Source organism: Hyperolius riggenbachi, chromosome 3 (genome assembly GCF_040937935.1).
Source record: "Hyperolius riggenbachi isolate aHypRig1 chromosome 3, aHypRig1.pri, whole genome shotgun sequence".
NCBI classification, from domain to species: Eukaryota; Metazoa; Chordata; class Amphibia; order Anura; family Hyperoliidae; genus Hyperolius; species Hyperolius riggenbachi.
This window is the reverse complement of record NC_090648.1, coordinates 135,453,430-135,477,375: the sequence shown is the minus strand read 5'-3', so window position 1 is coordinate 135,477,375 and position 23,946 is coordinate 135,453,430. Positions and strand designations below refer to the sequence as shown.

Sequence of the window (23,946 nt, the reverse complement as noted above, 5' to 3'; positions counted from 1 at the left end):
AAAAACGCATGCGTTTTTAAAAACGCAGCGCAAGCGCAGCAGTGTGCACAGGCCCTAAGTCAGTGACATGACTGTGTGCTTTCTAAGAACCTGGACACACTGTTGCGTTGTTGTGCTGTTTGCAAAAATCATTGTCAGTGTGTGACACGCAGGGACATCAAACATAAGAAACGTACACTCATGCCGATAATGACCGTTTCCGGTGTAGATCGTTCTTTGTATACAGCGTGCGCCAATCAATCCTGTTTGGACGTCAATATTGATCTGACCTGTTGGATCCTTAATGATCACCGATGCCCAAGCATGACTGATCACAATGCTGTTTTCAAACCCTCCCACACCCGACCGATAGAAGCCACTCTGCCATGTACTGATCGCACCCCCATAGCAAATTAACACATCACTAGCCTTAAAGTGACTCCGAGCTCACCCAAAAAAAGAAAGTTGTACTCACCAGGGGCTTTCTCCAGCCCAGTGCTGGTCGGGAGGTCCCACGCCAGCGTCCTGGCTCCTCTCCTTCTCCCCGCTCCGGAATGGCTGACAGCCACGCCCCCTCAGCAGAGAATACAAGCGATGAGCGAGTGAGTACTTGCTCGCTCATCGCTTGTATTCTCTGGATTAGACTTATAAAGCACCTGATAGTGAAAAGGAAGGTGCTGTTCGTCTGCCCTGAGGTCTGCTTTAACAATGAGGTACATAACTTTTTTTAAGCAATTCGCCTCGTAAGTCCTGTAACTTCATCACACAAAATTTCCCCCCTCTCTCTCTCTCTCTCTCTCTCTCTCTCTCTCCTCCCTCTCCATTGCACAGTTTGCAGGCCTGTCAATGCCTTTGTTTATCATTAAATCATTAATAAGCCTACTTATAATGAGGCACACATGTTTGGAATTCCTGTGAAACATATACACTGTAAAACATATTTACTGTATACCATTTTTGTTGGGTTGCCCTAGTTGCATTAATAAAATGATGAGGCAAAACAGTGGACATTTTTGTGCCCCAGAAACAGACCATACAAGTCCCTGTTTTCTAATGTGTAATTAAAAATTGATGTAAATGTTTTGTATATCAGAGTGTCAGTATAGACACCTGGATAGTAGAGGAGCAAGCTGCAGACTCTTTCACAGCTTGTGTATTTCTGTGTGTGCATTACACAATTGTACTGCATACTGATTCTCGTTGGGCCTCTCATTAGGCCCCAGGTACTTGCCTAGTTTGCCTTGTGCAAGATGCTTCTCAGATTCTGGAATAGGAAGAGAGTCCAAGAGAGAAGAAGATCAGTAGTACAGTGCAGAGGCGTAGCTATGGGTGGGCAAGGGAGACATATGTCCCCGGGCACAGCACTGTGAGGGCGCTCAGCATGGCCGTTGCACTCTCACGTACAGTTGGCTCGGTGGCTACCCGAAGTGCCCCTGCTTCTCTCCCTCCCTCTGCAGAAGAGTTAACAGCAGCAGAAAAAGGCTATCTGAAGGGTGGCACATCTGGCTATCTAAACAGGATGAAGGGGGGCACATGTGACTATCTAGACGAGGGAAGGGTCGGGCTCATCTGGCTATATAAAGGGGCACACATTTGGCTATTTAAAGTGGGAAATAGCATTTGAATACACCCATGACCACAACCACATTCTGATATGTGACCACACCCATTTTGTCCAGAGGGGGGCGCAATAACTGTCTTTGTCCCCAGGTGCTGAAAACTTAGCTACGCCTCTGGCATAGTGCATGCATATAGGATAGCATTTAGAAATTAGTATAGTTATATAAGGACAAGTCAGTCTGGAGAGAATTTTGTAAGAAAGGTATGCCCATAATATGGTCACATTGTGTTGTTCTGATTTGTGACAGGTTTGCTTTATATAGCTTTCAGGGCAGCTACAGTTTACTGGAAGATTATACTGCACTGATGAATGAATTGCTACTTCCTCTGGCCCAGGCTACAAGGATAGGCTAGAAGGGCTACAGGGATGGGCCTAGGGACTCACACGTGTGCATCACTAGGCCAAAACGTTGCTAAAAAGCACCGGGTTAAATTAATTCCAGTCCACTAAATTGCCAATTATAGAGCTAATTTTAATGTCGCTCGTCTTCAGAGTACGCGCTCCACTGCAAACATCTAGCCAGTAATAACCTTAGAAACTAAATACAGATGTGTCAGCGGCATATTTCAGCACCATAAGCAACTGTTTGCTACAATCAAGTCTCCTCTTTTTTAATTTTTTGGAAACACTGGTTGACAGGAGCGGTGAGTTCCTGAGCCAGCAGTGAGGAAACCGCAGGCTTTAGGCCTGTTCAGCAGTGACAGACAAAAGTGCATGAAAGCCTCAGCAACTCACGCCAAACTCTGTACTTGTGATTGGGTTTCACTGGCCTAATTTTTCCTGTTCTTTTTTTGCTCTTTTTATTCAGTCAAAAGGGATTTAAGAATCTAAAAAAAAAAGAAAAGAAAAATCTGCCTGAGAGCAGGAAGTGCAATAAAAATTCTTCAAAAGACAGGCCTGACAGTGAGGGATAGCAGCATTATAAGCTAGGCCTCAGCACTGAGAGCAAGGAGAGTCATTATATGTGGCCTAGAGAGAGGCAGGCCAGGCCTGCTTCCAGATGAGCCGTTACAGATTGGAAGTGTTTAGCTTTTTGTTGATTAAATGTAGACCGGGACATGGGTATTGCCAAGCCTGGGGGAAAGGGTTTGTGTTCACTCAGACAAAACGCAGAAGAGGATATAAATAAAACAAAAGAAACGAGTGAATTGTGCCGGGATGCGTATCCAAAATTGCCGCAGGAACCTTATGAGTAATAGGGGTAATAGTGAATAGGGATGAAAGATATGAATCATTTTATTCGGGGGGGGGGGGGCCTTTGCGATCCATCTCAGGATACGTTGAAGGACCTGTAGGACAATGATAGCATCGTGTATAATCTCTATGCTCAGACGAGATACATATCCTAGGATTTCCGTACAAGGGAGTTTTTGTAACGCTGACTTCACACGGGTGAATCTGCCATTCGTTTCAAAATGAGTATGTTCCTTTTTTTTCTGTTAACACTTTTCAACTCAGAATACATTTCTATGTGAAATTTCAAGATAAAATAAACTTTTCTCCTCTCACTGGTAACAGCAAATAGCAAAACAGCATCTGGTAAAAGTTGTCTGTGGAACCAATCAGGGGATATTGTCAGCTGCAAGCAGCTTCATCCTCTGCAGTGATTCTCTGAATGTAACATGACGTTCGCCTCCAAGTGGGATATCCGAATTTCAAACCATGTGATCACATGTGAGCATAGCAATTGGCCAGTCAGGCACCAGGCATCGCAACATGGGGAGGTATAGCAGCATTCACCCAGGAAGTGGCCCTGGTAGTGTATGTTATTGCACAACTGCCAGTGCCAGCAGCAGCATCACATTGGATGAATATGGGGCAGGAGCGGAACTAGAGGAGAACAACCCCTGCAACTGCCGGGGGGCCCAGAGCTGTTTTTGGGCCCCAACTACTAACCTTCCCTTCCTCTGATACAGGTTATTATACTTCAAATCAGACGTTTTTGTGGCTACACCTTTTTATGGTTTTATGGGTGTGATGTCATGATGGACACACTTGTTTCACCCTTGTGAGACCCTTGTGAGATGGGTTCCAAGGCTGTGAAGTGCACCAGGGGGAGGCAAGGGAAGGGGTGTGAACATTGGGGTCCTCATCAAATTTTCGCTGGGGGGCCCTATGAATTGTAGTTACTTATTTAAAGTGCTATTCGGGTGTTTCAGCTCTGACATCACCTCTACCTCTGAGGTGGCTGGATGGTGTAATGGTTAAGGGCTCTGCCTCTGACGCAGGAGACCAGGGTTCGAATCTCGGCTCTGCCTGTTCAGTAAGCCAGCACCTATTCAGTAGGAGACCTTAGGAAAGTTTCCCTAACACTGCTACTGCCTATAGCGCGCGTACTAGTGGCTGCAGCTCTGGCGCTTTGAGTCCGCCAGGAGAAAAGCGCGATATAAATGTTATTTGTCTTGTCTTGTCTACCTCCAAATTATAAAATAGAACTAAATCTGAATAGGGGAAGACAGATAAAATTGCCACTTTCATTTCTTTGCTGTTTTATTGCTGCATCTACCAGTATTTATAAAGCACAGAAAGATCTTTTTGCTGCCTTTATCTGTCAGCACTGACTTCACCACACAGGACAATTTTCACACGGTTACATTTTCAACATTTGCTGCATAGTTATTGCTTTGCCAGCATTAGGCCTTTCTAAAGTTAATTTTATAAATAAGGCAACGCAGACGTGCTGGAGCAAAACAGACATTTTATACTTCGGAGCCCCTTTGGGTGGATGCAAAATGGGTGCGCCTCGGAAATGTTTGCGCCGTAAAGAGCCGCTAGTAGAACTTTGGTAAAATTAAAGATATTCTACTTTTAGGAAATGGTAATTCCAATATTTTACTATCGCTACACGTATCCCTATTTTTACATAAGCCCCCCCCCCCCCCCTCTATTGGTGTCTAACCCTAACTAACCACCTACCACTGCCTAACCCTAACTGACCCCCACCAACGGTAACTATCCCCACACCGATGACTAATCATACCCTTCTCCCCCCCCCCCCCCCCGTAAACACACCAATTACCGGGATGACTTTGCCACCGTACAAAATAAATAATTTAATAATAATAATTTCATTGATAATTTTAATCTGTACTGCAACATGGCCACCCGATCGATCTTTCGATTGGCTTCCAGACGGTATTGAAAGTTGAAAGAAACGATCAGGAGCGCAATCAGGTGCACACTCATAACGGTGCTTGATATTGCGACTATTGACGGAACCCCAGCCGGTGTGCCCCAAGTGTATATGTGTACTCCCCCCTCCCTGGGTCGTGTGCAGGCTTGATGCTTCACCTATCCTGGCCTCCTCTGCTGTACACCATCACCTTGAGTGTCTGTACCATTGTACCATGTGACACTGGCGCATGAAGTGTGCTGGACACCAGGCTATTGATCCCTCTCTGATCAGATTCAATCAGAAAGGGATATATCTAATGCTGGGTACACACCATACATTTTCACACTTGATCCGCGGTCGATCGGGATCGATTCGACTATTTCCGACATGCTCAATTCGGGCTTCGATCGTTCCTGTTGTCGATTTGTATACTTAACATGCAAATCGACGTCAGGAACGATCGAAGCCTGAATCGAGCATGTCGGAAATAGTCAAATCGATCCCAATCGACCCGCGGATCAAGCGGGAAAACGCATGGTGTGTACCCAGCATAAAGGTCAGTCTGGTAGCAGATCAAACAATGTATGGCCACCTTTACAAGACCTGTTTTCTGTACCATGTGAAGAGATTCTGAGATGCCTATCACAGGTTTTGGAGTGATAGGCATACTTCAAACAGCCTGTCCTCTAAAAACAGGATGGGTTCAATCCTCCCAAGGCATTGTTGTTGATAGTGTTACAAAAAGAGGAGGGAGGTGCCAAACTCACATATCAGAGGGTGAAAGGAACTCCCATGGAGATGACTATAGGGTTAGTACAATGGAAGCATGTGTCCACAGCAGGGGAACACACAGACCTCCTGGCATTACAACTGAACCTGAGGAAGCAACCTGCCCATAGTTCTCCATGTGAAAGGTCCTTGGGATTCAGAAGGTGGATCTACTCTGTGAATCATCAAAGATCAGAGTCACTTCCCAAACTTTTATGAGGTCAATCTAGGTTCACACAGAGGTCTTGCTGCAAGTCTCCTCTGTCAATCACTGGAATAATTTAGACTGCCTGTCAACCACCTTGATCAATGAGGCCAAAAAAGGCTGGGAAGCCAGAACTTTATTGCCCCTTCAAAGTTTTTTTTGTCCTGTTACCATATCTTCTTTACACATCTTCAGAGGGCCTGTCCACCTCTCAGATCCATCACTTTTTAAGAAGGGATTCCAATAGGAAACCCCTTACTGTGCACATTCATTAGAGTCATAAAACGCAATAAGATATCAGCGTAAATCTTGTTCTTGGGTCACTCTGCCCTCATGCCTTTGTCACACAGGTTCATTCCATTGTCTGTGGCTGTCACAGATTGCTGACACAGGAGTCTCAGCTACAGTAACCTTTCATTATCTGAATATGCTTTCATTTGTTGAACTTTTCACTTCTTGCTGGGAATATCGGGAATATTTCTTGTGGTTTTATGACAGCTGGATAAGTAGTTTCGACAAGTGATTTGTGCACAATCTGATCCATACTTTCACTTTCATGGTTTTGATCAGATGGACTTGAAACTGACTTTACACACAGTATTAGTAGGCTAATATTGTTAGTGTATATTATAATATTAGCAGTAGCGTATTATACTGTGTTAGCCATTAGTAAAAGCAAGAAGATTTGAATCAAATAATATCATCCTGATTCAAAACTTCCTATATTATAATTTGAAAGCAATGTAAACATTTAGCATCTCCTGGAGGAACTGCGATCACATAATTGGGATTTCACAAGCCTTTCAACAATCCACTAGCCAATCAAAAACCTAACATGGTAAGGGTTACAAACATTTTCCACCTAACAATAAGGTTACTAACCCCAGGCTATGCATTCAAGACAATACAAATAACATTTATATTGCGCTTTTCTCCTGGCAGACTCAAAGCACTTGAGCTGCAGCCACTTGGACGCACTCTGTAGGCAATAGCAGTGTTATGGAGTCTAGCCCAAGGTTTCTTACTGCACAGGAAGAGCCAAGTTTTGAACCCAAGTTCCCTGTGTCAGAGGCAGTGCCCTTAACCTTTAGCTACTGCCATTCAAGATCGCTTATGCTTTTAAATATAAATGTGTAAATGTGCCTTCTTATACCAAAATTTGGAAGTATTTGGAATTACAATATAATGAATGAAAGTGTACCCGAGGGGGAAAAAGATGAGGGATTAAAAAAAAAACGTACTTACCTAAGAAGAGGGAAGCCTCGGGATTCTACAGAGGCCTCCCATGTCCTCCTGGCCAGGGATGTTGCTAATAGTGGCACATATTTTGGGGCCCTTTACCATCTCCCCCCCCCCAAGTCAGAGGCCCCCTTTCCCGTAATAATAGTCAACCAGAGGTGACACCCCCCCCCCCCCCCCAAAAAAAATAGCCCTCCAGTTAAGGTAGGTAGCCAAAGGTGCTCCCTCTGAGTATAGGTAGCCAACCCCTGTATGGGTGGCCAAGGTGTCCCCCCAGTATAGGTAGCCACCCCCAGTATAGGTAGCCAAAGGTGTGCCCTCCCCCACCTTTTGGGACATTCGTGTCAGTGGGGGTATGTAGCTTTCTGTTGCCTCCCCATCCCTATCACTCACAGACCTGCAGATCAACTGCGCCCTGAAGAGAGGAGTGCAGCGCACTGTAACCATGCAGCACACTTCAAATGCAGGAAATGGGCAATTACCTCACATCCACATCTGAAGTGTACTCTATGGTCACTGCGCTGCTCTGCCCTTTGTTCACGTTGCCACTGATCTGAGGTCTGTGTGTGAGTGACGGGGAGGCAGCAGCAGCCATACAAGTCACAGACAGGGTGGCCCTGGCTGCATGAGAGGCCCCTGCTGAGGGTGAGGCACCAAGCATTTTCTTGGTAAGCCTGGGCAAAACAGCACCCCTGCTCCTGGCGAGCATGGCCCTTCAAAATATATTTTCCGAACACACTCAAGGGGCCTGATTCACAAAGCGGTGATAACCAAGTTATCACGCCTAAAAGACTTTAGGTGTGATAACCTTTGCACCGCTGAGTTAGCACCGCTTTGTGCTGGTGATCGCGCGCAAAGTCCCACGCGCAAAGTTTTGCGCGCACAATCGCGCAATTCGGTGCGCAGCGCCCATAGGGTTTAATGGGCGCATTGCGCAGGAATTTCGCGCACGTTTCTTCTTATCACGCCAAAACTGAGTTTAGGCATGATAAAGGGCTTTTCACTGGTGTGCAAACAGTTTGCACCGCTTTGTGAATCAGGCCCATGGAGTGCAATCACGATCTTCTGCAGGATCTCAACTGGTGGAGGTAGGAGTGAGGAGGACACAGGAAGCCTTTAGAGGATCCAGAGGCTTCTCTCTACCTAGGTAAGTATCTTTCTTTTTGTAGCTTTCAGCTCGGGTTTACTTTAGTAAGACAAAGCATCACAAATTGGTAAAATGTCTCCGATAGAGCAATATGAACATGGACATTTAGGTAATTATGCATGTACATTTGCTACTGGTACTTTTTAGTGCCGCAACTACTTTTTAACAGTACGTGAAATCTCAAGAAATAAAGTTGCACTCTGGTCTCCATAGTTCATTAGAAAACAATCGTTATTTGTTAGCACGGGGTCAGTTTATAAGATTCACACTGAATTAATTTTTATTGTATAAAATAAATTTCCTGGTAAGTCAGCACTGTACTGGAAAAATAATGTATTTTTTAGCTTCCAATTGTTGGAATTTACAGGAAGCATCATTATTTTCCCAGGATGTGAAACACCTCCTCTGAACTTGCGGATAATGATATCATTGATGAAACTGGCATGAGGCAGCCCCCTCAAACTAGAAATCACTATTCAAGTACATTAAGCCACACTGTTTGCTTAATAGCTTGCAATAAATCAAATGTTCTGGTAAATGGAAAATACTGTATGGACTGTTTACAAGTAGTGAAACAATAAAACATGGTGTCGTTGGATGATTAGTCTTCCTTACCGAAGTTTATGGGAAAGCTTCTGAGCTACCATAATATGCATTGAGCAGAATTAAATACAAGAATGCATTTGCCGCCAATGTAATGTCTCTCAATGGGCAGCATGGTGGCATGGTGGTTAGCACTCTCACCTTGCAGCGTTTGAAACCCCGCCAGGGCACTATCTGCATAGAGTTTGTATGTTCTCCCCGTGTCTGGGTGGGTTTCCTCCAGGCACTCCTTATACATTCATACACTCCTCATACAGCCCAAAAGCATACAGATAAGTTAACTGGCTTCCACCTAAATTGCCCTTAGACTACGAAACATAAACTATACATACATTGGCCCTAAACTATGATACATTCATAGACATATGACTATGGTAGGGTCTAGATTGTGGCGCGCAACTCGGAGGGATAAGTAATTCAGAGTCTGACAATCGCCTGCACCCGAATCACACTGCTATGCAGCCCTAGCAGGGGTGTATCTGGGTGACATAGCACCTATGGCAAACACTGAAATTGCGCCCCCCTACCCCTTACTCCATCAAACCACCTTGTCCCATAATAACAGCTTATTTTCTTGCAATGATACAAGTCTCCCCAGTATAGGTTGCTAGAGTTAACCCCAAAGTAAAAGTAACCAGAGGTAGCACCCTAGTATAGGTAGCCAGAGGTAGTTCACCCAGTAGACCCATGTTTACATTGCCCTCCCAGTATATGTAGTTAAAGATGTCTCCCCAGTATAAGTAGCCTTCTTTAGCATAAGTGGTTAGAGGTATCCCCCCAGTATAAGTAGTGCCTCAGTATAGGTAACGAGGTTGCCCTCTGTATAAGTAACCCCCTCAGTATAGATTTGGTAGGTGCCCCCCAGTATAAGTAGACTCTCCCAGTATAGGTAGTGAGAGATGTCCTCCAGTATAAGAGCAGGTACAAATGCCTGAGAGGCATCCTTCAGTATGGTGCTGAAGCACGAGGGAGGAGAAGGCAGCCATGGCGCCCATGGTGCAGTGGCGCCCATGGCACAAGCCATGCCTGCACCCCTCTCGATACGCCTCTGAGCCCTAGACATAATAACATTAACATTATGTCTATGGTGGTACCCAGGTAAGGTGCAGTGTGGGGAAAAGCGTGCACTGAAATGACCTGCTTCAGCTGTGTGTCTGTTTTGGGAAGTGACAAGCAAACTCATTGTGGGTGACATCGTATTGCACCTACATGAGATATGGGCAGGGTTTAAAGAAGAACTTTTAATTCAGGATTGAACTTCATCCCAATCAGTAGCTTATACTTCCCCCGATAAGTTTTTACCTTTTCTCTAATAGTGCACGAGGGACATCTGGGTGGCTGATATTGTGGTGAAACCCCTCCCACAGTGTGATGTCAGGGCCGTGGCCCTGACAGGTTCCTGTCTGTGAACCTTCTTGCATTGTGGGAAATAACGGCTGTTGCCAACTGCCAAGCAACTAGTATCTTCCTCTGTGCTTGATTTATTTCTCCCCCTGCTACTGTCTTTCAGTAAAATTCCTTTTTAAAGAGACACTGAAGCGAAAAAAAAAAATATGATATAATGAATTGGTTGTGTACTATGAATAATTTCTAGAAGATTAGCAGCAAAGAAAATATTCTCATACTTTTATTTTCAGGTATATAGTGTTTTTTCTAACATTGCATTATTCTATAATATGTGCAGATTACACAACACTCAGCATTCAAAATGATTCTTTCAGAGCAGTCTGTGCACTAATGACCTCTCCTCTAGCAGAGACAAAGTAAACAGTTATCTTACAGTTGAGATAATAAAAGTCAGATAACAGCCCTCTCCACCACTAACTTAGTTGGGAGAGCTTAATGGCTTGTTTGCATAGAGATAACAACTGGAGTTTCTCAACTCTTCCTGTACTGGAAACAATTAGACTGATGTATCTGATCTTAATGTTTTATTTCTTAGCTGTACTACACATACAAATCATAATATCATAATTTTTTTTTCGCTTCAGTGTCTCTTTAAAGCTCTGCTAAATTATGGACTACAACGTCCAGCCTTAAAGAAAACCTGTACTGAAAATAAAAGTCAAAATAAGCATACACAAGTCATACTTACCTTCCATGTAGTCTACTCCTCAGTGTCTTTCTCCTGTCCCGTGTCCTATTTGTTCACTATGATCAAGGGAATTTTCCGTCCTCCATTTTAAAAATAGCCATTACCCATAACAGCTTTCTGGTCAGCACACAGTTAAACTGTAACATCGCCCACTTGAGCCATAGGGAAACATGGACGTTACCTGGTACATCTGTTTTCCTCTCAGCTATAACTGACAGCAACTGATATTTTACTGACAGAAACTGATATATTTCAGTTCTGACAAAATGTTGTCAGAACTAGATGGGATTATTGTCAGAAGAAAATGGTGAGCTTCTGAGAGGAACTGATGGCAAGGTAACTCTGTAATGTTCATTTGAAGTTACCTCATGTGTTTATTTTAAATATTTTTACTCAGTACAGGTTCTCTTTAAAGGGGCACTACAGCAAAAAACTGTAAAATTTAAAATATGTGCAAACATTATTATATACAAATAAGAAGTACATTTTTACAGAGTAAAATGAGCCATAAATTACTTTTCTCCTATGTTGCTGTCACTTACAGTAGGTAGTAGAAATCTGACAGAGGTGACAGGTTTTGGACCAGTCCATCTCTTCATAGGGGATTCTCAGCAAGACTTGTATTCTTTATAAAGATATTACTGAAAAGGGATTTAAACAATGATGCTGGTCAGCTTCCCTGCTCCCTACACCAGTTTTTTGGCAGTTGGACAGAGCAACTGCCATTTACTAAGTGCTTTTGAAAATAAATATATCCCTGAGAATCCCCTAAGAGATGGACTAGTCCAAAACTTGTCACTTCTGTCAGATTCCTACTACCTGCTGTAAGTGACAGCAACATAGGAGAAAAGTAATTTATGGCTCATTTTACTCTGGAAAAAATGTACTTCTTATTTGTATGTTTGCACATATTTTAAATTTTACAGTTTTTCGCTGTAGTGCCCCTTTAATTGTGTTTTCGTCTGAAGCCGTTGATCAATGATGACGCACACCTGTCTGTATGGTACACTGTAGAAATCATTGAACGAGTATGAAGTATAGATGACCTTTTATCCATGTGGTGGTTAACAACAGGGGGATATGGCATGACTGAAAACACAGGAATATGTTTTGTTTGGTGCAGAGATTGTCCACTGTGTTTGAACATATTTTTTCTAAGAGAATAGGAAATTACTTTATCACTATGACCCTTATCCAAACAACCTTTTTTTCCCTAGATTTTCTCCCTGGAAATAGTTTTTCATCTTATCTATAACTTTTCAGCAACTAGTAATTGAAAAAGTACTGAAAAGTAGATATTAAAGTAATATAAAACTATTATTTTGAGTATTTTTTGCTAACTGGGAGCTTTAAAGGTTTTTATATTGGTAAGGTTTGAAAATATCTGCTTGGAGAAAACGTAGGATAAACGTTACCATAAGAGGATATGGGCCTATGGCCCTTATTCAATTCTCTTTGGGCTCTATTCACAAAACTGTTCATAAATGACTTATGTATCACCTACCGTATTTGAAAGAATAACCTTACAGCACATTTACAGGCAAAATAATCACTCAAAGAAAGTTGTTCCTGATTAACTTCATTTCAAAATTACTTTTCTTACCTTAATTATATGATATATTTGCTCTTTGGGAGCTTAAAAAAGTAACATAGATAAGGTGAAAACTGAGGAAAACAGGTGAAAAAGCTTTGTGAATCATTTGTCTCCAAAGTTTTCTCTTAGGAGACAATTTTTTATTTTCTGTTTAGAATAACTGTTTAGCACTTTGCAATTGAATAAGTACCAAAAAGTAGATGAGAAAGTACTTTAAACATTATCCCAGCCAGGGCACTATCTGCAAAGAGTTTGTATGTTCTCTCCGTGTCTGTGTGGGTTTCCTCCGGGTACTCCGGTTTCCTCCCACATTCCAAAAACATACGGATAAGTTAATTGGCTCCCCCTAAAAAAAAAAATTGGCCCTAGACTACAGTACTTACACTACATAATATAGACATATGGCAATGGTAGGGATTAGATTGTGAGCTCCTTTGAGGGACAGTTAGTGACAAGGTATATATATACACTGTACAGCGCTGCGTAATATGTCGGCACTATATAAATACTAAATAATAATAATAATAATAATTATACTGGTGGCTTAAAGGTGTGAAAATATTACCTAGAAGAAAATTTAGGAAAAAAAGTGAATTGCATATGGGCCTTTATTTTGTAATAAATCTGAATGTGAAGACTGGTAGAAAGGTTACAGTGGGTATATGTGACAGGAAGTTTAATTGTCAAGAATAGGCTAATCTCGTCTTTCTTGTTATTTGATTCCGAGCAGCTACTATCATATTTGTTCAATCTTCCCCCACTGCTTACACTGTCTGTGTATCTCTTACCTTCACCATATTCTCATAAAATGGCATAAATACTATCCACGCATAAGATAATCATTTGTTACCTTTGTGTAGTATAGCTCAACAGATACCCCAGGCATTTTGCTGGAAATATCTGACGAGTCATTTATCAATGGCAATGACAGAACAAAGCGACATATGTCTTCATGTTTTGAATTCCTGGACTCTATACTTATGATTGATGAGTGACAAGCTACATTCACATTTGTCTAACTCATTTGTTATTCACGTTCTACAAGGTGGATGCTAGATAATAGATAACCAACACTTCAAGCCAAAAGAAATGTTTATGTACACAAATGTGGGCATTTCAGGAGTGTACAGAATTTTGCCATTGTGTGATTTTAGTATTCAAAACACAGTAAAATAAAACATCTTTTACCTGTTGATTTGTATGTCTGTCTAGGATTTCTCCTATGCCTGGACTGGTACATACATGGTATTATTCGATTAGTGCACGCAAGTCGACCAAGTTGCTCATACTGCGAATTTGCTGGCCTGGTGGCGTGCCTCCTTCATCGCACTCTACCGTATGTAGATCAAATAGGCATATACATACTGTATGTAATTCAAATTGTGGAGGCATGTGCATGTAGTTCCACCTTTTGCATCATGCCTCTTTCATAAGCTTGTGTATGTGTTCCAGATTTGTATCTTACCTGAAGAAGACACATAGGTTTTGCAAGTTTGAAAGAAATCTGCAGTTCATCATTCAAGGTATTACTTAAAGTAACTTATTTAATTTGACATAAATTTTATGTTCAGAGAAACAGGCTTATCATTAAAGAGAATCTGTACTCTAAAATTCTTACAGTAAAAAGCATACCATTCTATTTATTATGCTCTCCTGGGCCCCTCTGTGCTGTTTCTGCCACTCTCTACTGTAAACCTGGCTTGTAATTGCCCGTTTTAGGCAGTGTTTACAAACAAACTAACCAGCTTGTGATAGGCTCACATAAGCAGAGTGTGTGAGTCATACAGAGCCTGCAGGGGGCCTGGAGGGGGTGTGTATAGCTTCTAGCCAATCACAAGCAGCCCTGCACATTCCAGTCTGAGTGCCTCAGCCCGACAGAGCCGACAGAAGAGAGAAGATTAGATCATATAACAGAGATGATACAGACAATGTGAAAGTAGGAAAGGCTGCAGTAAGCCAGACCACATTAGAACAGGCATAGGAACTTATAGAATAGAAGAAATAAGGATGACAATTTTGTTACAGAGTCTCTTTAATGGTCTTTGTTTTTAGAATTGTGCAATCTTTGATATTCTTATATATGTCCCACACTGGGGACCATTTCAATGTGAAAAATCATTCTGCATCTTATATAGTATAAAATTATAACCAAGAGTTTAAAAAATAATAATAATAATTCCAAAATTTGTATTATTATTATTTATTATTATTATTTAGTATTTATATAGCGCCAACATCTTCCGCAGAGCTGTACATAGTATATATTGTCTTGTCACTAACTGTCCCTCAGAGGAGCTCACAATCTAGTCCCTACCATAGTCATATGTCCTATGTGTATGTAAAGTGTAGTGTATGGGTTGTAGTCTAGGGCCAATTTTAGGGTGAAGTGAATTAGCTAATTTTGACTAAAAGCTCTTGAGCTGCAGACACTAGAGCACACTCAGTAGCAGTGTTAGGGCATCTTGCCCAAGAACTCCTTACTGAATAGGCACTGGCTTGCTGAATAGGGAGAATTGAGATTTGAACCCAGGTCTCCTGTATCAGAGGCAGTGCCCTTAGCTGTTACACTATCCAGCCACTGCTGGATAATAAGAAAGAGTTATAAAAATGCCTAGGTATTCACTATGACATAACATTTTCTATTAAACCCACATAGAGAAATGCCTAAAGGTGGTAATCCTGAGCAGAGACTGCCTTTTTGCATTCTTTTAGTCTGCGCCTGGAGAACACTGGTGGCCAGGGCCACAATACAAACTTCTTTCAAACTCATGAAAAAATAGAAGAGAAAAGGAAAAATCCTCAACATAGGAATATCAAAGGGTGTATTGAAGAGAGATAATTTGAATATGTAAGCAGTAGGGCTATGGTCCACATCAACCCTATGACCATACAAGGCCCAACCTTGACTAGAGAAGAACATTCAACACCCTAAAAAAGTGTAATGATCTGCATGCATGGGTGCAACATCAGACAACCTCAAGACCAGAGATGCCAAGAGGGCAATTTTTAGGCATAGGCAAACCAGGCAGATGCCAGGAGTGAAAACTTTGGGAGGGGGCTATGTAGAGCTAGTCTTAGCACACTGTACTTTATAGAATTCTTATGGCCAACTGCTACTTCCATTAAGAAAGGGATGGATGGTAATTTCAACACCTACATGGGTACTGCACCCCTGTGTTATTGGAAGGTTATATGGCTTTGATATATGGCTTTGGTGGGTCAGTAAGATGTATAGTATATGGCCTGGTAATCATTTGTATTATCCTTTCAAACTTATTTTTGAGAAACAACAACATTATTTCTATGTAAACTAACACTTTTTTATTGGTGTCCAGAAAACAAATTGATGTATGTTGTGAACTTGTGATGTTCCTGTTCACTAGATAGGGTTAGGGAGACACAAGTTGCCTTGCCTGTGGCGCCAAAATGTCCAAAAAAGCCCTGAATGCCAAGTGGATCAAGTTCATTGTAACCAAGATAGGAATGTAACAATTGAATATGGGGAATTAGAGATAGATTGTGGTTAGATGCTAGGAGGCAATACTAAAAAATCTTCATTCAGACACTTGTCTGAATCTGGCCACAGGTTCCTAATACATTACCATATTAATATAAACAGTGAATACATTGATTTTATTGCTCGTGAAAAAAAAATACATAGTTTACCTCACAAATCATATTTAGAAAATCCTTTTTGTTTTTGAACGTCTCTAAAAATGTAATCAGTCACGATTCCCAAAGAAATGTCACATTCTGTCAAAACTCCATATTTATCGCTAATGTTTCCAAGGAAAGGCAATGGCACTGGCGGTTATCTGTATGACAGTACGGTGTAGCGCCGCTATCGGCTTCCTGCCTCCATAGCAAACAGAGAGCTCCCTCAGTCTGTTCTCCTCACAGCTCCGTGTGTGCACTGAAAGAATTTGCTTAATCATAAACAGCTTGCCTCTGAAGGCAGCCAAGAGAAATATCATTTCGATTAGATGTTTATAAAAATGCTATTGTACGCCGCGTATATTAATCATGTTGTTAGGTAAGCACAGTGACAGTTTTATGGCAGGTTTGAAGCGAGTCTGTCACTAACGCTTTCTGGATTATAATGCTTTCTTGCAGTTTTGATTCATTAGCTCAGATCCCTAATAGAATTAGTGCTTTCATTTCCTTTGCTTATTTGACATCTTCAATAGAATTCTTTTTTCTTTTTATCCTTTTTGTTGCCTCAACATGTTACCGTCTCAGTAAAAGCACTTTCAATATTTCATGGGGAGGTTTAAAGAACTGAGCGGGTTCTTTGTGTGGTCTAAGAAAAAAAAAGGCTTAAAGAAAAAAGCCGCCATTTGACTAACCGCGGGTGCCGACTACTGTCGCGTACATTAACCTCTTGTTCCATCTCTGTTGTACCGTACAAGCTCGTAGCTGTTAATTAAAGAACCCAAATCGGTGGCAAAGAGTGACTCGCGCTAAAAGCGTTGAGGCTTTTCAGTGAACTGAAATATAAGACTGTAGTGAAAATATGGGTACCAGATGAGCCTTCTGGCAAGTAAATTGCCTTAACTGAAGTTGCCTCATGCATATCTCAGAATGCTGTTCCATTTTAAAGTCATGTTGTTTGCTCTTATTGCCAGTGAGAAACTTTATTATTCTTCTTAAACAACAGGCCCCAAGCGCTTCCAGCCACACTATGTGGTAGGTTTCTCTTTCAGAGGATCTTCCAACCCTAGTTCACACCTTCATCACGTCACAACTGCACTATTGCAATGGCTTCTATGCAGGCCTTCCAAATAAAGACCTACACTGCCTGCAGCTACTAGCACAGAATGCTGCCACAAGACTGTTAACAAGCCAACCCCGCCATTGCCACAAAACACCAATCATTTGCTCACTACACTGGCTACCCGTAAAATGGAGAACCCTTTTCAAAATTGTCATGCTAACATTAAAATCCCAACACGACCCAGGCCCTGGATACCTGAAGGATTTGTTGCAACTGCGTCATACCACCCACAACATCAAATCAAAAGGATCCAATAATTTGACCACCCGCAGAGTTTAACTAAAAACCCTTGGAGCCACAGCTTTCTGTCATGCTGCCTCTACCCTGTAAAATGCCTTACCAAATTTAAGACAGCTCCAACCCTGGATATGTTTAAGGGTACGTTTCCACTGTAGCGTTACGTTTTCGCCTGCAAAAAATCATATAAGATTTTTCTGATTGGTGAAAATTCGCATGTAAATTTGTACGCGTTTTTATGCGAATTTTCGTATGCGAAAATTCGCATTAGTTACATATGCATAATCTGCCTAGTAACAGCTTAGTCATGACTGCTGACAACTTCCTGTAACCATGGATCTAATGCGAATTTTCGGGCAAGTAACGCGAAAATTCCTTTGCCTATACAAAGCATTGTACGCGAATCGTACGCGATGTCCGAAAAAATGATACAGGACCTCAGATTTTTTCACGCGTACGAACGCTAAGGAAAATTCGCATAGAGTGGAAACAGCTGCATTGACTAACATTAGTTTTAAAATCTATGCGAATTTTCTGAGCAGAAAAACTGACACAAAACGCACAAGTGGAAACCTAGCCTAAATCAAAACTGAAAAGCCACCTGTTGAGTCTGGCATTTATGATCACATAACATTTCCCCCGTACGCACCACTGTGTACTGATCTGAGACAAGCTAATGCGCTTTGGGTCCTAAGAGGGAAAAGTGCTTTACAAATGTTTCATTGTTGTTGTTGTTGTCTCTGAGTGACTTTCCCTTGCCACAGTGAACGTTGTGTCTGCTGAAAAGCAGTAAAAAGGCAGAGTGTCCATGATGGAAATAACAAGGAACACCATTCCCAAAGAATTTCTAGTAGTAATTTTTACATTATCAGGTCCTCAGTACTGGAAGGTCTTATGGCAGCTCACGCCATGGGTATGTATTCTTCGATGTTGCTGGCTCAGAAGCTCTGCAATCTGCAGTGGGAAAATCAAGGCAATGTAGAGGCTGGAAGTGGATTCATTTAAGTGGCCACCTCAGACCCTCTTTGCAGTTTCTGGGTGGCAGTGGTTGTCTCAACTACCTCAGTAGTAGAATTCAATTTTCTTTGCCTTTGAAAGCAATTGCTTTGATAGGTATTTGATAACCTTCTCTAGATACATTGAACTGCATTTCTAGGGCGGTTGTTAGAGGCAGTTGAGAAGCTATTAACTACAACTGTTCATGTGAACTATTTCTATTAAAAAGCGAATACAAAGTATTTGGTTTGGCTGAAAGTGATGGAGATAAAGTGAAACAGAAATTTCCCTCCTTAAAGAGAAACTCCAACCAAGAATTGAACTTTATCCCAATCAGTAGCGGATACCCCCTTTTACATGAGAAATCTATTCCTTTTTTTACAAACAGATCATCAGGGGGCGCTGTATGGCTGATAGTGTGGTGAAACCCCCCCCACAAAGAAATTCTGAGTACGTACTCTTGGCAGTTTCCTGTCTGTGAACCCTGTTGCATTGTGGGAACTAGCTGTTTACAGCTGTTTCCAACTGCCAAAACAGCAGTTGCAAAGTCTAACTGACAAAATTGTGTGCAAGTGAGTAGGGAGGCTGGCTGATATCTTACTATTTTGGCAGTTAAACTGCTGTTCAGGAAATGCTGTTGAAAACAAAGAAAGCCCTGTCCCCATGAGGAGATGGAGCCTCCAAGGTTAAACAATACATAAATTATAAAGTGACTAATGCAAAAAAATGATGATGTCCTGACACAACAGGGAATCAGGTGGTCTGTCTTAAACAGGGGCTTCAGTGGGAGGGGCTGTAGCTGCTGAATGGCTTGTTTCCAATGCTGCTCAGACTTGAAAGGGGTGTGGCAGAGACAGAACTCTCTGAGAAGATTGCAGTCTGAAGCTGCAGAAGTCTGTGGTGTAGGAAGTGACTGCTGTTGAAGGTCCCGACCTGCTGCTTTTACAGCTAACCAAGGTGCTCATACACAGAAATAAAACAAGCTTTGCTGCTGAGTGCCTATACAGGACAAGACAAATATTTGTACATGGGCTTTAAAGAATTTCCCTGTAGCTTGGTCTATACAATTAAACCCTGCACATGCCCTTATTGCCAGGTCTGTATTACAAACATAGTCTTAAACTGAGACTAACTAAGCTGTTCCTGGTGAGGTAGGGGCATCTGTTAGGGTTTTACAGCATCTGTAAAAACCGTGAAAGAGTCCTGGGAATACCACTTCTGACTTTGGTGCCCTTCAAGCTAAAGAGGAAATCTAGGCCGAGGAGGGGGGTGATCTGGAATTCGGAGGCGTTTAGGAGAACTGCAAATATTTTACATAAACCTGTTAACTTGTACAAGGCATGGAAGAGACTTCAAAGTGGTAATAGAAAGCAGCTGTGTCAACTGAATGATCTGTTTGGGCCAGTTTGAGATATTAGCTGCAAGTTTGCCTATTTAAACGGAGCAGTAAATTATAACATAATTCACATTTCAGAGTGATGTTTCACGCAGAAAGTCTTAAAGCCACAGCACGCTGCGTGTAAGAGGACTTTCCACGCTGCAACTTTCTTTGTAAATGTTATTTTTCGTTAAATTGTTACAGGTTTGGATGTAAAAAACACAAATGTTGTAAAGTATAAATTACATCCCTTTTCCCCTCTGCAGAATGAGAGTTCGTGATACAGTTTACATACAGCTGCAGAAATTGAAGGCTTTCCAGCATTCGCTTTAACAGTGAGTGAGTTTGCACATTTTGCTTCTACTGCCAATGTCAGCTGTTATAATTACATTTTATTTGTTTGTTTTTAAATAACAGTGCTAAAAGGAGAAAAAAATATATTTTTAACCATGGCAACCAATCAGAATAGAGTTTTCTTTGCAAGTAGCCATCTCATTGGCTTTTTGTTACAACTGGCCACTAACCCTACAATTATTACTGTATTTTTCGGACTATAATACGCTCCTGACCATAAGAGACACCTAGGCTTAGAGGACAAAAACCAGGGGAAAAAATATATACTAAACCTGGTGCAACCATGGTCAAGGGGCATCTTGTGGATTATGCCCCCTTTGTGCCTTATGACCCCTTGTACCTCTTGTGTCTCCCTGTATCCTACTCTGTCCCCCTTGTGTCTGCCTCTGTCCTCCACTGTGCCCCTTTGTGTCCTCCTCCATGCCCCTTTGTGTCCCCATGTGCCCTCCGTTTGTCCCCCTGTGTCCTTCTCTGCATGGGCACAGTACAGGGAGTCCCTGACATTGCGGCGGGTTGGAGGTCGTATTGGCAGGCATTCACAGGTCAGGACCTCCCTGCATTTGGAATATAAGACGCAGTGACTTCCCCCCCCCCACACTTTTGGGGGAGAAAAAGTGAGTCTTATAGTCAAAAAAATACAGTATTTATTAGTATTTATATAGCGCTGACATCTTTCGTAGAGCTGAGCAGAGTATATTGTGTTTTCACTTAAAGCGGAATATAACCCAGCATTTCAACTTTGCTCTAAAACATTATTTACAGCATATTATATGCAATCAGAATTTTTTTTTTACTAGACCAGCATTGGAAGGGTTACACACAGTGCTTTAAAGTTCTGGGGAGAGAAATGCAGACGCATCCGAAGTTTAGATAGATACATTTAAGTAAACACAATGTAACAAGTAAGGAATGTGACACACTCTCTGGCTGTTCGCCAACTCCTGCACAGTCAGAGAGTGTGTCAAATTCACCACTTGTTACATTGTGTTTACTTAAAGAGAAACTCCAACCAAGAATTGAACTTTATACCAATCAGTAGCGGATACCCACTTTTACATGAGAAATATAATGCTTTTCACAAACAGACCATCAGGGGGCGCTGTATAACTGATTTTGTGCTGAAACCCCTCCCACAAGAAGCTCTGGGACCGCGGTACTCTGGGCAAACTGCCACAATGTAACAAGGTTCACAGACAGGAATTAGCTGTTTACAGCTGTCTCTAACAGCCAAAACAGCTAGGAGCAGCTACATAACCTGCCCACAGTAAAAATGTCACCATGTAATAAATGTCAGCATGTAAATCGGGGAGAGGAAAGATTTTACAATGAGCAAACACTGACTAAATCATTTATACATAATTATGGTAAAAAAATGAAGATTTTTTTTACTACATTATTTTCACTGGAGTTCCTCTTTAAATGTATCTATCTAAACTTCAGATGCATCTGCATTTCTCTCCATGGAACTTTAAAGCTCTGTGTGTAACCCTTCCAATGCTGGTCTAGTACAAAAAATGCTGGTTGCATATACTGTAAATAATGTTTTAGAGCAAAGTTGAAATGCTGGGTTATATTCCGCTTTAACTGTCCCTTAGGAGCTCACAATCTAATCCCTACCATAGTCATATGTCCATGTTTGTATCCTGTAGTGAATGTATCGTAGTCCAGGGTCCAATTTAGGGGGAAGGCAATTATCTTATCTGTATGTTTTTGGGTTGTGGAAGAAAACCGTTGTAGACATGGGGAGAACATACAAACTCTGTGCAGATAGTGTATTGGCTGTGATTAAAGAGACTCTGAAGCCATATTAAAAATGGCTTTTTACCTTATATTCATCTGAGGCATGTTTGCCCCTGCTAAAACGCCGGTATCCCACGGCAGAACGAGGGGTCTTTACCACCCAAATCCCCTCCGTGGTGCCCGGGGAGCGCTTCCTGTAGAGGCAGAGCTTTCAGCAGCAGCTCTGCCTCTACACGCGTCTATCAGCACGTATCTCCGCCTCTCCCCTGCCCCTCCCAGTCTTCCTTCACTGAGAGGGGCGGGGGAGAGGTGGAGATCCACTGGCTGATAGACGCCAAAAGCTCTGCCTCCAGGAGCAGCAAAATCCACGACCAAGAAAGTCTTGGATTTTGCAGAGGGGATTTGGGGGGTAAAGACCCCTCGTTCTGCTGCGGGATAGCGGCGTTTTAGCAAGGGCAAACATGCCTAAGGTGAATATAAGGTAAAAAGCCATTTTTAATCTGGCTTCAGAGTCTCTTTAAACCCGGGGACCCAACGCTGCAAGGCAAGAATGCTAACCACTATGCCATGCTGCAATCTTTATGGTGCAATCTTGATAGTGCAATCTTACCACTTTCATGTAGTATGAGAGTTTACCTAATCAACCTGTTGGCCAAAATGTTGGCCATGATATTACATATTCGGTTTTCCCCGAAAATAAGACATGGGCCCAATGCAATTCACCATTTCTCCTAAGTTTTCTCCTAGGTGATATTTTTAAACTTGTCAATACAATGCCTTTAAAGCCTCCAGAAAGCAAGAAGATACTGCAAAAAATGTTAATAGTACTTGTTCACCTACTTTTCAGTACCTTTTCACTTCAAAAGTGCTGGAAAGTTATATTAAAGAGAAGATTAGAATTATCTCCTAGGAGAAAACTCAGGAGTAAAAGTCAATTGCATATGGGCCACGGTCTTATTTTTGCTCCAAAACATAAGTTAGGGCTTATTTTCAGGGGATAACTTATTTTTCTATGGACAACAATGTACATTTTATTCTTGAACAATGAATGTCAATACTTATTCAAATATAGTTATGCCATCACATTGTGTAGCATCACCATAACTCTCCAAACACTGAACTCCTTTACCAAATTATCTTTTTCAAAAATATCTCAGTTTATCCAGATGAAGGCTAAAACACACCATACAATTAAAAGATCAGATTTTACACCAATTCAATAATTATGATCAGTTGCCCCAAAAAATCGAAATCTTTTTTTCATTTATTTGCGAAATCTGATAGAATTTCCCATTTTTATTCGATAAAAGAAGGTCAAGAGTGTTGGATTTTTCTGATCAATTTTTTTTTATCAAAATTGTATAATGTGTGGCAGATTGTCAGTTACTTGATGTACATACCCAAGCATTCTTTTTCCGAGTTTTCAATCATTTTTTTTTCATAATTGGGAAAAAAATTGAAAACGTGTGTGTTGCATTGGTCAGATTTTTTAAATTTTACAATCAGTCAGAAAAATTGATTGCAATTAAATTGAAAAGATATTTTAAAAATTGTATGGTGTGTGGCCACCTTTAGGGTCTTTTTACACATAATCATTTGCTCTCAGTTATAACTAAAGGACAACTGATTTTAAAAGTATGGTAATGTCCATGTTTTCCTATGACTCAGTTCCCACTATACAGTACGTGCTTTAACTGAAAGCTTTTTCACAATGAACGCATACCAACACATAAAGTGTAAAAGTACCCTCACAAGGCATGTGGCCTATGTTTTAGTCAGAGACCAGTCAGTTAAAGAGGAACTCCAGTGAAAATAATGTAATAAAAAAGTGTTTCATTTTTACAATAATTATGTATAAATGATTTAGTCAGTTTGCCCATTGTAAAAGATTTCCTCTCCCCAATTTACATTCTGACATTTATCACATGGTGACATTTTTACTGCTGGCAGGTGATGCCATTGGAAGTAGCTGCTGCTTGCTTTTTTGGCAGTTAGAAACAGCTGTAAACAGCTATTTCCCCCAATGCAACGAGGTTCACAGACAGGAAACTGCCAGGACCATGGTCCTCACAGTTTCCTGTGGGAGGGGTTTCTCCACAAT

At 41.5% G+C, this 23,946-nt stretch overlaps 1 long non-coding RNA gene across 6 annotated transcripts in view; it reads left to right on the top strand.

The window, feature by feature from the left end:
• Nucleotides 1-23,946, top strand: part of LOC137561160 (uncharacterized) — a 150,683-nt gene that overhangs the window by 43,092 nt on the left and 83,645 nt on the right. For 3 of the 6 annotated variants that reach the window (XR_011029899.1, XR_011029897.1, XR_011029896.1), the window contains 3 exons: nucleotides 13,579-13,702; nucleotides 13,819-13,889; nucleotides 20,018-20,086. This is a non-coding gene — a long non-coding RNA (uncharacterized lncRNA). Of the gene's footprint in view, nucleotides 1-13,578; nucleotides 13,703-13,818; nucleotides 13,890-20,017; nucleotides 20,091-23,946 lie in introns of all 6 variants that reach the window. The other 3 variants (XR_011029900.1, XR_011029898.1, XR_011029901.1) reach the window with 2 other exon arrangements.